This window comes from Pinus tabuliformis, chromosome 7 (genome assembly GCF_031772625.1).
Source record: "Pinus tabuliformis cultivar Carrire ecotype Pingquan chromosome 7, CPIR1, whole genome shotgun sequence".
NCBI classification, from domain to species: Eukaryota; Viridiplantae; Streptophyta; class Pinopsida; order Pinales; family Pinaceae; genus Pinus; species Pinus tabuliformis.
In genome coordinates, this window is record NC_142293.1 from 862,428,128 (window position 1) to 862,442,688 (window position 14,561).

Below are 14,561 nucleotides of genomic sequence, written 5' to 3' on the forward strand. Positions count from 1 at the left end.
TATATCACTATTACCGGCTTATCTTGTTTAACATGTATGATGAAATGTCTTTAAATTTACTTGCATGATTATTATAAATGTCTGTCCAACACTCGAGAAGCAATTGCATCTGCTAATGTATTCAAAGACCTTGGAATATGTTGATATTCAATGTAATCAAATTCACGTTCCAAGAGACGCACTCTCAAAAACAACCTTAATAACACAGGATTTCTAATGGCATAAACTCTATTAAGCTGTAATACAACAAGTTCAGAATCTAACCTCACTATCAAACGTCGAATTCCAAATGAAATAGATTCGGATAATAATTCAACCACTGCACTGTATTCTGCAATGTTATTCGTTGTTTGACCGAGGCTTACCCCATGCATAGAAACTAACTCGTCAGAGGGCGAATAGATAACCCAAGCTGCGGAAGAGATATTCCGTGTACTACGACAAGCACCATCAGCAAATCCAATGTATGTTTGGAGAGGCGTCGACATCTACAATATCAAGAGTAAAACCAAGATGAGCCAAAATAATGACGAAAAACCACACTTGCTAAGCTAAGCACACTGACTAAACTAACACACTTGCTAGCTAGAAAGAAAATCTAACCTATCTAAAAATTTCTCCATCCATCATTTTAAGCATAATACCTCTTTAGGTAAAGTCCATTTCTGGGTTTGCCCAAAGAGTCCCCATCAAAATCAACTAACTCATAAGCCCCTTTTGCTAGCTTTCGCTTTACAATGTAGGGCCCATGCCACATGGGAACGAATTTTCCGGCACCTAGCTTATCGTTAGCTTGATCATATAATAGTACTAGGTCTCCTTCCGAAAAACTTCGAGGGGTTACATTTTTATCGTACTGAGCTTTCATTCGTTTCGCGTGAGTCTCGATAGCTAAAGTAGCGTCACGTCGAGTCTCATCTAATTTAGCCAAGTATAACAACCGTTTCTCCTCTTCGGAAGTAGCTGGAAGTAATTCGACAGCCATTTGAAGTGATGGGATTTCGCACTCAATAGGTAACACAGCTTCTAAGCCATAAACTAGCTGAAAAGGGGTGAAACCTGTTGAATTTTTCACTGAAGTTCGATATGCCCATAGCGCCGAAAATAACATGTTATGCCAATTCGTTCGATGGATACCAATGATCCGTCGAATCATGACGACTAGAACTTTGTTGATTGACTCAACCAAACCGTTGGCTTGCGGATAATAAGGTGTAGAGCTATCGTGGCGCAAACCAAGCTGGCTTGTAAGCTCAGTCATCATGACATTTCGAAAATGGCTTCCATGGTCCGTAATGATTGCTTGTGGGACACCAAACCTAGTTATGATATGATTGAATACGAAAAGTGCAGCTGTCTTGCCGCTTGCGTCGAATGTAGGCATCGCCTCGGCCCACTTAGTAAAATAATCAACCGCAAGGATGATATACGCATGCCCCCCGGCCGAGTGAGGGTTACAAGTAATAAAGTCAATGCCCCATTTGGCGAATGGACCAGCGGCAATTATAGGGTGGAGAGGAGCAGGTGGAGCGCGCATCTTGCGATCAAACACTTGACAGTTGTGGCATTTTCTGACGGCAAGGATACAATCTTTAAACATAGACGGCCAGAAATAGCCAGCGCGCAACACCTTCTGAGCTGTGGCATACCCAGACATATGACCGCCACATGCTCCAGAGTGACAATCATTCAAAACTCTCTCAGCCTCATCGTGAGTTAAACAACGTCGAAAAACTAAGTCTGCCCCCAGGCGATAAAGTGTATCTCCAATAATTCTGTATTGCTGGGATTGAAACCGAATTTTTCGACGGTTTTCCTTGGAAGCTTCAGGCCGAAAGGTTTGGGTTTGGAGATAGATGATTATATCCCCATACCACGGATCTACAGTGCTAATAAGAAACAAAGATTCGTCCGCAATGGACTCCTCTGCCACAGTCTCTGTGTCAGCACTCGGGAAATCACACATCAATTCCGCGAAGACTAAAGATTTCTTAGACTTGGACTTCTCAAACTCCAAGTCGAACTCTTGCAGGATGACGATCCATTTAGAGTACTTGCCCCCTAGCAGTTGTTTTGTCAAGATATAAATCATAGGGTTGCAATCCGAAATAACAGTAGTTTTGCGGAGAAGAATGTAGTGACGAAAACGCTGGACAGCTTGAACGGCTGCCAGGGCCAATTTCTCCACATGTGAATATTTTAACTCAGTTGGATTTAAGGTTCTGCTAAGGTAATATATCACATGCTCTGCCTTGAATTCATCTTCTTGAACTAACACCATTCCAATGGTGGAATGCGAAGCTGCGAGGTATAAGAAGTAGTCCTGGTTGTAGTTGGGAGGATGCAATAACGGTGCATGGGTCAACGCGTGTTTCAATGCATCAAAAGATTGTTGAGCAATCTCGTCCCAAAAGAATTGTACGTTCTGTTTCAACAACCGTGTAAAACCTTTAGTGACCTCGGCGTAGTTAGGGATGAATCGGCGTAAAAAGTTCGCTTTCCCTTGCAAACTTTGGAGTTGGCGCAAACTCGAAGGAGGAGGCAATTGGATGATAGCCTCGACTTTCGAGGGATCGACGCGAATGCCGGTTTTGGAAACAACAAATCCCAGCAATCGACCTGTTTCTATACAGAAAACACACTTGTGGGGATTCAACCGAATTCGATAATGCCTACACCTCATAAAGATTGCTCGTAAATGGACAAGGTGATCAGCTCGGTGTAAAGAATGAGCAGGCAAATCATCGAGATAGGGTTGCACAATGTGCTTGATGTCATGAAATGCATAAGACATGGCCCGTTGAAAAGTAGCCCGGCATTCTTAAGCCCAAAAGGTAATTTGCAATAAGCAAATGTCCCCCATGGACAAATGAATGCCGTTTTTGGTTGATCGGCAGGTAGAATATTGATTTGATTATAGCCTGAGAAACCATCCATGAAGGAAAACATCTCACTTCCGGCACAATCATCAATAATTTGATCGATATAAGGCGTAGGATAGTTGTCTTTTGGACAAGCTCGATTGATATCCCTATAGTCGATACAGATTCTTATTGTTCCTTGTTTTTTATTGACGGGAACAATATTCGATACCCAATCCGTTAACGGGATCGGATAAATGAAACCTGCTTTCAACAGCTTTTCGACTTCTGCTTTAATTGCAGCTGCTTTTCGAGGGTGAATCTGACGCAACCGTTGCCGAATGGGTTTAGCATCCGGGTAGGTTTTGATTTCATGAACAACAATGGCAGGATCAATTCCCGGCATTTCCTCGTAAGACCAGGCAAACACGTCGCGGAATTCTTGGAATAGGGCCTTGTAAGTTTGGATTTCTTCTTCAGTACATGCGGCACCTATATGAATGTTCTCCTCGATTCCGGGCTTCACTGAAATATCAATGGGAATAGTACGAGAAATATTCCCTAAATTCAGCTCTGAATCAGAATGTTTCGTTGGATCCTGAGCGTCTTTGACATATTCAGCGGTAAAGATAGATGAAAAATCATTTTCAAATGCATCATCCTTAGGTAAAAACGAAGATCTGTGATGGAGATCTTCCCATGGTAGATCATCTACACTTAGGATTTCGCGAAGTTGTTCGTCAGATGACACTTCTTCGGGAAACGTTATCCGTTCTAAGGGTGAGGTGAAAAGTGACTCTTCACTGACCACATTCATTTGGTCGGTTGAATGAAAGTCGGTAAAAGACATAAGAGCTTCATAAGCAATCTCATACGGACTCAACGGCATAACATCACCGAGTGAGTCTAGCTCAGAGTCAGAGGGAACATACCAAGGATCATCATAAATAATGTTTTCTGACGTGATCATATGAATTGTTGCAAACGAAGGGTCTGCATTGAGTGGAGGGAGAGGAAAAGTTCCCAGTAAACCGGAATCCTTAACTAAACCTACACCAATGTCCCTATAAGGGATTGTCGTTTTACCAACATGCTGGATAGTTTCTAAAGAGGTTGGGTCGGATGAAAAGTATGTCAGCTGATCAATAGTCACGATCTTACCGTTATGTGGAAACTTAATGACTCTGAAGACCGATGAAACGACCGCTGTCATAGCATATGACCAACTTCGACCCAAAAGAAGGTTGTAGTCTAGAGGGGCATCAACCACTTCCACATCCAGACTAACGGTTTTACCTTCGACCCCTATAGGCAATTCTTGTAGAATACCAAACGGACGGAACCCACGGCCATCAAAGGCCTTAAGGATGGTGGGGGATTGGTTCAACGAAGGAGAACCAAGCGATCTCCAACATTGAATCGACATAATACACGTAGAAGCTCCCTCATCAATCACAGTCCGATGAATAGGCCTGTTTTTGACTATCACTGGAATTTGGAAAGCCATTTGATGGGGGAGACGCGGTGTACTACTTTCTAGATCAAAGATCATTAGGTTCGGGTCCTGAACATCGACAGCTCCAATAGCCGACAAAAGCAATTTTCGTTGCGCTGGACATGATTGCAGCACTTCGAGTGCCGACATTGCTGAAGGTGAAACAGCTAAGTCTTCAACAATGTTGTAATTCTGGGCTGCTCTCGCATGTGGATTGAAAGCAGACCTTCGAAGTACACCCTTGGCGGGCGGCTTAATCACTAAGTCTGGGTTAGGTTTTTCGATCTGTAGTGGATCGGAACCAGGAGCTGAGGTTGATGGGTTAGAGTGAGAAGATTCTGCTTCTTTACCATCAACAGGAGCCTTACTACCATAATCTTGCGATCGAGTCGCAATCCTGACATGAGACATCATCAAAATGGGTTCTTCACTGGCATTCGAAGAAGAACCTATCATCTTATTTTCCTGCTCGGGAAATGGATTCTTTAACACAGCAGGAGTGGGAGAACCTTTAACTATTTTCACTACCTCGGCCCGATGAGGGCAGTCTCTCGTAAAATGATCTTCTTCACAAATGAGACAAGGATAACGAGGTTTGCGCTTTTCGTCATTGGTTTCCGACTTTTCCGTTTTCTCCTTTGGAGCCTTGTCTGCTTTAGCCTTCTTCTTTCCTTTCTTCTTTCCACCGTTTTTGGATTTGGCCGTAGATGACTCTACAGCGTGAATGTCGGCGGTAAGTTCAGGAGGAGAAGACTCTCCTGTCGGAGAATCAGGCAAAGTGATAATTGGAGTATTGGAGGTCTTGGAAGACTTCTTCTTACTCTTCGTAGTCACGATACCGATCATACCATCAGCGGCATGAGATCCCGAAGGAGCAGCAGCGATTTGGTTTGACTTTGGAAGATCCGGAATTTTCTCGTGTAACGTACCCGACTGAGTGTAAACTAAGTCAAGGTATTGTGCCTGAGCAATGACTTGCTCCTCAGTAACTACTCCGGCCTTAGCTACATCTTCAGTAATTCTTGGTAATAATGATTTTACAAACCATTCAGCTAAAATTTGGTCCGGGATAAAAACTTTCACTAATCTTCTTCGACGTCTCCACTCATGGATGTGATCAGAAATGTACGTGGATGTCGATTGTTTTAGCGAAGTTAATAATTCTGTACCATTATCGTATCTGACTGGTAACTGAAAATGAGTTAAGAATGAAGTAGCTAACTGGCTAAAGTTGTAAAAAGAAGCCCGTGGCAACTCAATGTACCACTTGGCTGCGAGACCAATGAGTGTACGCTGGAAAAGACGTAAGCGGATAGAATCATCTGAGATGGAATTTGATGCACACCAGAGGTGGTAAGTCATCACGTGATTAGACGGATCCTCTCCAGACTTACCTTCGAACTTGGGTATATCGCTGGGCAACTTATTTGGCATTGGCGGCCAGAACGGAAGATATTGAATTGGATCGTTCGTTAGGCGCGTCAAGTCGGGTAAATCTAAAGTCGCAATAAACGGTAACTGCCGGTTAGGATCTCTAAAACTCTGAGTCACAATACCAGCCCCAGGAGGAGGATATCCAGGATAACTAGGAACAGGAGTCGCATTTGGGATATTATATCCTCCTGGAAAACCAGGATTAACCGGACCGTACTGGGGTTGCTGAGGTGGTTGATAAGTGTACCCAGGATACGGTTGATACTGGTAAACCGGTTGTTGGGCAGCTTGCCCAGGTTGATACTGTCCCTGGTACGGAGGTTGAACAAATTGAGGTTGAGTAGTAACAACCGTACTTGTACCAGGTTGGCCTGCAGGCATCTGGACTGTGGTTTGAACCGTGGGTCCAGACAACGGTACAGATGTCTGAGGAGCGGTTACAGGGACAGTAGAAACCGGAGCTGCCGATACTCCAGAAGTAAGCATGGTAGATGAAGCGGTAGTTGCTGCAGCCGTGTGAGGTGGAGTACTAGGTGCAATTGGCGGCTGAGTAACTACAGAAGTTACAGGGGTCTGAACACTTGACTGGACAGGTTGCGGTTGCTGGGGTGGACCAGGAACTGCAGGTTGTCCTGCTTGAGGTACCGACTGTATACTTGGTTGCGACATCTGTTGACCCTGTGACGGATCCCATGTTAACATTCCAGGGTATTGACTCGTAACAGGTTGAGGATACTGAGATCCATAGCCGTATTGAGGATAGGGTTGATAACTGTAAGGTGTAGTCCCATATGATTGCCCTTGAGGTGGTTGATAACCTTGACCAGGGTATTGACCCGTAGGTTGATAACCTTGAGGTAAATACGAATACTGGGGTTGACCTTGACCTTGAGGTTGGTATCCTTGAGGTTGATACCCTTGGGGTTGATACCCTTGGGGTTGCCATCCTTGAGGTTGCCATCCTTGAGGTTGATACTGATACTGAGGTTGACTTTGGGGTACATATTGAGGCTGGGGTTGATACCCTTGGGGTTGATACCCTTGAGGTTGCCCCCCAGGCGGTAATTGGCCACCTTGAGGTTGGTTAATGGGAGTTGAACCTGACATCATATAAACTTCACCTATACTCAATGGTACATTACCACTGTTTCCAACTAATAACCCATGATCAACAGGTTGAGGAGATGCTCCCGCAAAGGTACCAGAAAGTGATTGATACCCAGTAGGAACAGAAGGACCGCCATGTAAAAATGATTCAGGACTTTGTGAAAACACAGATGACTGACCAGACATATTTACAGGAGAATGAATTCCTCTAGGTGGAACCGGAGTACGAGGTGTAGAAAAACCTACTGAGTTGTCTAAAAAATTGGTTAATGCAAGGTACCAAGATTCACTTCTAGGAGGACTGTAAAAGATGGATTCACGCTCCCTTAGATCAAGGGTAATTAGATCTTCAGAATCAGAAACGCCTATTTCTTCCTCTGGAACAAGTTCTTCTATAGCAATTAATCCAACAGGAAGATTTTCGGTGATAATTCTTTCTATTCTTGGTGAATCAGGAACACTAGGAGTTGGAGTAACAGGTTCGGAAATTTCAGGTTCTTCGCCTGTTTCACTGGCAGATGAAAAACTACCAGCAAGCTCGGAAACTGTAACAGCTTCGGGATTGTAACCTGTTTCTAAACTTTGGTAATCTGGATGGACTACCAAGGAAGATTCTCCTTCTTCAGGTGATCCTACTCTACTGCCACTAGGAGGAGTTACAAGGACCTTTAACCCTTCTAAATGACCCGGAATGTCTTCAGGAGATTCACCCCGCGATTTACGGAGTTTTCTTAACAAATCTATTCCGGTAACAATCTCAGGAGACTTGCCCCGAAGTCTACGGGACTGTCTCGGTAATTCCGCCACAATTAAAGATTTTAACTACAACACACGAAATCAAAGTAAAAAATTTCAAATCAAACCACCTAAAGTCTTCTAAAGAACCAATCAAATTTGAAGCACACGCCTAAATAATCTAGAGCGTCAAACCACACACAAACAGTAGTCTTCCGGACCAAAAGCGCTAGTTGGTGATTAGGCCCAACCTCGCAGGATTCAGTACAGAAATAGTGGGTGGAACAGTTACCCCGGCAACCTGCTTAATGAATAGACTGGACCAAGTTCCTCCACTTTAACCGTCTCGAAGTGAAGCGAACCCCCCAGAAAATCCAAGTGAGTATAACCGACGTCTGCTCCAGGTACAGTGGGACCTTCCCTCCACCGTCACCTTGGGTAGAATCCTAGATATTATGGCCACTAAGGTTACCAATCACAACAATTACACCTGGGGGAACAGTCTAAACTCCGACAGCACGCAAGGGCAGAGTAGCAAGCTCCAATCCCCTTACCGGCTCCTTGACAACAATCCAAGGTTTACCGATAAGTGACCCCTGGCTCCTCGACAATGGTTAATCCGAGGTTTACCGTTTGTAATACGTACTGCCTGGCGTCGTTCCCAACGAGGGAGGAATGATCCCCTCACTGGTTCGGACACGAGCTCGTGTTTCTCCTTTAAGAGGAGCTTTCCCAGAATGTAACTGAAACAATTGGATTTGTTCTACTCAAGATAGACTATCTGTTTGGTTTTGTAGTCTTGGAGAGTTAAGTACTCACCTACTCCAAGACCCTAGCCTAAGCTATGTTGGTGCTTCAGAGCCCTAGAAAAATAAAGATTACTAGATTGATTTTAATTTAAGCGTTACTTTTAAGGTTGTTTCTTAAGTCAAAAGGTGATGGAAGTGAAACTAGTGGTGTGTTGACTCGACTCGAAACCACTACAAAATGCACCTAGAATGATTTATCCACTACTTTACTTTTTCGATGAATTGCTTAACTAAAAAGTTGAGAGAATGCAATCTTTATAAAAGCAACTTCTTAATTGAAGACAATCAAAGAAACAATTCGTTTTTCTTTTCCAAGCATAAAAACATAACTTCTCTTTACATGCACGAAAAAACTCTTTTCTTCTTTTGAAAACAAAAAGCTACTTGAAACAAGACTTTTTAAGAAGATGTTTTTGTATTTTTCTTTTAATAAAGCAAATAAATCTAATATAACCAAAAATCAATCTTAACAACTCTTAAAATCTATGAAAATGCACTCATAAGCAAACTAAAAGCAAATTTACTCTAAGCAATCTTAACGAGGCCAAAACTAACAATGATTATTTCTAAGGTGTTTTACTTGATCACAATCAAATCAAGGACTAGCTTATTGCAGAACCAAAAACTAGTCAAAACAAAATTCTAATCTTTTTGTCCTTTTTGAAAATGGAAATCAATACTTTAAAAACAAGCAATGCGAAATTTGACCCAAAACAACTCAAATGACAAGTTGCTCAAACAAGGAGACTTTACGACAGGCTCAACTTCTAAGAAGGTTGACTAACCAGAGATATCTAAGGCTGGACAACTTTCTACTATCAAAGTCACTACAAAGCCTTTCCAAAAATCAAACCCTAGGTCTAAACTTCGTTGAAAACCACTAAAACACTCAAAGCTCACAAAACTAGTTCAGGTGAGAATTCTTGACAGGGTACTAAAGGATCTGGGCAGAAAACACTAAGGAAAAACAAAATCTAAAAGTAATTTAAAGCAAAAATGGAATTTTCTTAACTTTTACAGGAAGACGCAGGCCACCCGTTGTCACAGGTGCGGCCCCGCACTGTGCAGTCGACAACAGCGCGTCCAAGGACGCACTGTGCAGCACACAGAGACTGCGTCCTTCTGGAAAAAGGAAGAAAAACTAAAGCCAACTAAATCTACAGCTAAGCCACCCAAATACTAATTCTCACAGTCAAAAACCAGAAAATAAAAATGATTTTCTCAAAGCAAAGTTCATATAAAGGAAAAGACTCTCTCATTAATGGATTCCCCAGTGGAGTCGCCAATTTGTCACACGGAATCTGTCAAGGGTGCGGACACGACTGACCTTCCTAGAAGTCTAAGACATTCTAATGACAAACAAGACAAAATGGAGTGATCTTTCTCTAAATACACCTTTTACAACATGAAAACTACAAGTGTTTAGGCTTACCTTATTCCAAAACGCTGTTGTTGAAGTCCGTTCTTGACGATCCGGATGAGCTCCTCCTTCAAGTCAATTCCTGCAACCACAAACAATCAAACAATTACCAAGCACTTGCATTTCATATAATAAAACATATATTCAACATGCAGACCAAGGAACACATGAAATAACTCATTAACACAAGCTATTGAGAAAAATAAACCAGTTTGTATTAATAACGAAACAAAGAAACTCTTACAACCTGGCCTTGGTGTTGTGCAAGTTCCTCCCAGGGTCCATCAAGGGTTTTCCTCTACTTTGACAAAGCTCACCCTCTCCCAAGTAGAATCAAGTGAAGACAATCTCTCCTCACAAAGGCTCTAATGGAAGACCTAAATCCTGCAGCATTTACCCAAAGAAAATGTATAGCTCCAACCTCCTCTCCTTCTGGCTCAATGCCTTTATTTATAGTGCTGTAAAGAGGTTATTCAGGTCCACTATCAATGGGATCATCCCCCTCTATGGGTGGGATAGCTCCCTTATTGATGGGATAAGTTCCCCCTTAATAGAGATACATGAACCAACTGGAGGCGCATCCATTTCATCAAACCGACCTCTAGAATGTTCTAGAAGTAACCACAAGTAACTTTTTCAAGATAAAACTCGCGCATTTTGCCTTTTACAGAGGGACGCACCTGTCCCTTAACATACAGAGCGTCCATGGACGCAGATTTTGTGAACATGGTCAGCGTCCCCGCAGGTAAGGCTAGAGAGAACCTGCGACCCCAGAGATAAACATAGTTTTTACAAGACTTTCTCTCTTCTTTGAGTTTGAGATGGATAACAGAGGCATGAGACTTGCCTAAGAGGGTAGCATGACTGTTGATTTGAGCCATACTAACTGTAAGTAGTCAAGGTGACATTTTTTAGTGTAACAAAGAGACACAAGATGTGGCGGCTAGCCAAGGAAAAACCCCACAATATGTGGGGAAACCCTTTGATAAAATCTTCTTTTATCTTCAATAATTCAGCAAAGAGAAATAGTACAATAAATCTGATTCATATCAGCAGTAGCAAACCCTAGATCAGCAGCATCAGCTTTAGCGGCTTCATTATCAAACTAGGGCAGATGATATCTCACAAACTGACCGTCGGATTGACTTCATTCCACCACCAAAATTTTATGCTTCCAAAGGAGATTTAGATGAACCTACAACGTAGTTCAGATGAGGAGATATTCTAGGCCACGTAGGTCAATCTTTACTTCTGCAGTTGCAGCTTCAGTTTCAGCAGTTTCCGGCTTCAAACTATGGCAGTCGATATCTTGCAAACTGTTCGTCGGATTGACTTCATTCCACCACAAAAAGTTGTGGCTTTCAGAGGAGGTTCAAATGAACCTACAGTGCAGTTCCAAAGAGGATATCTTCTAGGCCACGCAAGTCAATCTTTACTTCTGCAGTTGTAGCTTCAAATTCAACAGCTTCCGGCTTCACATGTGTGAGAGAGAGACCCATTTCATCACAGTAGAGAAGAGACTCATTTATGCGCAGTAGAGAGAGAGAGAGATGTGATGAGATGAGTGAGTCCAAATAAGGAAAAGTCCTCTTATATTTATACACAACGTTGGTGGGTGAATAGATGCGACTGTTGGGCTTCTGAGCCTACATGAGTTGTAGGTCGGCTTGATAATAATTCCATAATCAAAATAAATTCATATCTCCATGAATACTTATCAAAATCGGATGATCTTTATATCAATCCTACACCTCTCGATGAGAGGAATCTAATAAAAATGTTATTAGCCATGAATAAGATGACCCACACGAAGTTTTTCCCTGGTTGCCAATTTTAACACTCCCTCTCAACCAGGGAGAACTTCATCTGCAATCTGTTGGCATTATGATGCATGTGTTGTACTTGATGGCAACCCTCTCATAGAAGAATATCTCACTTATGTATAACTGGATGAACCTTCAGAAGAGATATCAGATGTGACTGATGGAGGATAGCTCAAAGGAATCAGATGATAGTTCTAAGTGTAACACGTTAGCTTTGCCATCATGTCCAAAGGGGGAGATTGTTGGCATTATGAGACAAGTGTTGTCCTTGATGGTAAATCACACTCATGACAAATCATAGTGCAAAAGGATAGCAGCAAGGAATTGATGATCAGACTACAAGTATGAAGAGAAAATATATACACGCTGGTTCACTATATACCAAGTCGCGTATACAAGCAGGTTCACTATATACCAAGTCGCTTATACGCAGGTTCGCTATATACCAAGTCGCGTGTACATGCAGGTTGGCTTCAGTAAAAGAGCGTGTATGTGGAAAACTTATCTTTTGTCCGTGGTGGTTATTCCTTGGAAGTTGTGCCTATGGTTTTGGACCATGGTGTCTCGACGGACGTGTTGGTCCCTAGTTTTGAAGTTGATGGTATTGGATTTCTATGGTTTTGGCCCGTGGTATTGAGCAAGGCCTAAGGCTATATAAGGAGAAGAAGATCATTAGGCAAAGCTTCTGAAATGTCTTGAATATCTGACGAAGTATTAGATCCAGTATGCAGGTTATGGGTTGATGATGCATTGCTTGATCTGAGCTAAGGAGAGATCTCACCGGTTGATGGAGAATAAGATCTAAGGAGAGATCGGGATCAAATGGTTTGAAATGAACTATCTTTATATGGTTGATTATGCTTATTCTAGATCTGCATACTGACGCAAATAATGTTCTATAAGTGTTATAGTATGATTGATGTCTGGTACAGCTGCAAAGTTATAAGGAAATATTTTTAGATCTGTACGTGGGATCCAGTATGAAAATGTATGAAACGTGGTCCTGGATAGATCGTAGGCCGGCACCTACGTACTGGTAAACATATCAGCCAGTACAAGAGAAAGGGGGTTGTAGCTCCCTTCAGTACCAGTTGGAAAACAAGTAAAGGTTGGAGCATTCTGGAGGCAGGCACCTACGTACTAGTAAATGGATCGGCTAGTACAAGAGCTAAGAGGGTTGTAGCCCTCTATAGGTTGTAGCCTGCGTGCTGGTAAAGGACTACACCAGCACATTGTAAAAGAAATTTCTTATTAAAGAAAAGATAGAGACGACTTGCAGCAGGTGGTTTTCACCCACATTGGGTTTCCACCTTATATCATGGTGTTCATGTGTGTGCCTTATGTGTGATGATCTGTTCTGTTATATTGCACCTGTTTACTGTTAATATGGTTAATAATGTTCTGATGCATTTACTGAAGATAAGCTAACTGAATCATAAGAATACTGCATATACGCTAGTTGCCCTTAACGAAGTCGCGTATATACGCTGATATCCTTAACTGAAGCTGCGTGTATGAATCTAAGTATGAGATTGAAAAGTTTATCTGATCTGATAATACTGATTCACCCCCCCCCTCTCAGTATTATTTCCAACAATTGGTATCAGAGCAGGTCCTTTGGTAGAAGCTTGATCGCTTGAAGGAGATCCGTGGAACAATGGGAAAGAAGCTTAAGAAGAAAGCTCATAAGAAGAAGAAGACATCTCAGAAGATCTATGACAGTGGGAGAGTCGATTGGGGATTAGGTATAAGAAGTTCTTCAAATTCAGAATCAGATTCAGAGTCATTATCAGGTATGAATGTGTTATCCTCTGATGTTCCTGCTATATTTCCTTGTGAAAGTGATGGAAGTGATAGTGAAACTACTGAACATGCTTTTATGGGTGAGCAAGAAAAGTATCAAATAGAGGCAGTATTTAGAAGACTTACAGACAAAGTTAAAGATCAACAAGATCTATTGAACAAAAGAGAATGTGCTTTCAAAGAAGAAGTTACCAAACTAAAAGCTCAATCAGAGGAAGGAAACAAGGTAAGAAAGTTACTCAAGGACAAGGAAAATCAATGTCAAAAGTTGCAGGGTGAAGTGACATCATTAAGAGATGAAGTCAATGAAAGAAGCACAACCATCAAGAAACTCAGAGATAGATCCAGTTACTATGAAAGTCTTGAAGCCACGATCCGCTCGCTAAAGAAAGATCTTGAAGAATCAAAGAAGCAGAATAAAGATCTACTCCAAGCTATTGAAAAACAGGTAAACGAAGATATCAGCTTAAAATCTCAACTGGAATGTGCTCTCAGAATTCGTCAAATGCAGCAGGATCTGAATGAAGAACAAGAAAAGGAGATTCTCAAACTAAGGCATCAGTTGGAAGAAGGAAGGAAAGATGGAGAAGACATGAAGAAGCAATGTGTAGAAAAGGAGGAACAACTTCAAGTTGAGGTAAATATCTTGAAAGGTAAATTAGAAGAAAAGGATAAACTTTTGAGATTTCAAGATAGTACTAAAGCCTTGGATGATATTCTTAGTAGTCAAAGGTCTCCTGCTATCAAGACTGGTCTTAGTTTTCATGAATCTGTTGAAGGTGAATCTAGCTCACAAGGTGAGGCAAGGAACTCTAAAGAGAAAACTAAAATGATCAACAAGGAGATGAAAGGTCAACCCCATCAACAATCAAGGAAAAAGACTCCTCAAAGAAAATCTTTTACTCCTCCTATGAATAATGTTGAATGTTATGTATGTCATAATCTTGGACATGTTGCAGCTAGATGTGGAAGAAGAAGGGTTCAAGACCATCATGTAGAAAGATCATCACATTCAAGGTACTTTAATGGATATTGTTTTTCTTGCAATATGTTTGGTCACAAAGCTGCTGATTG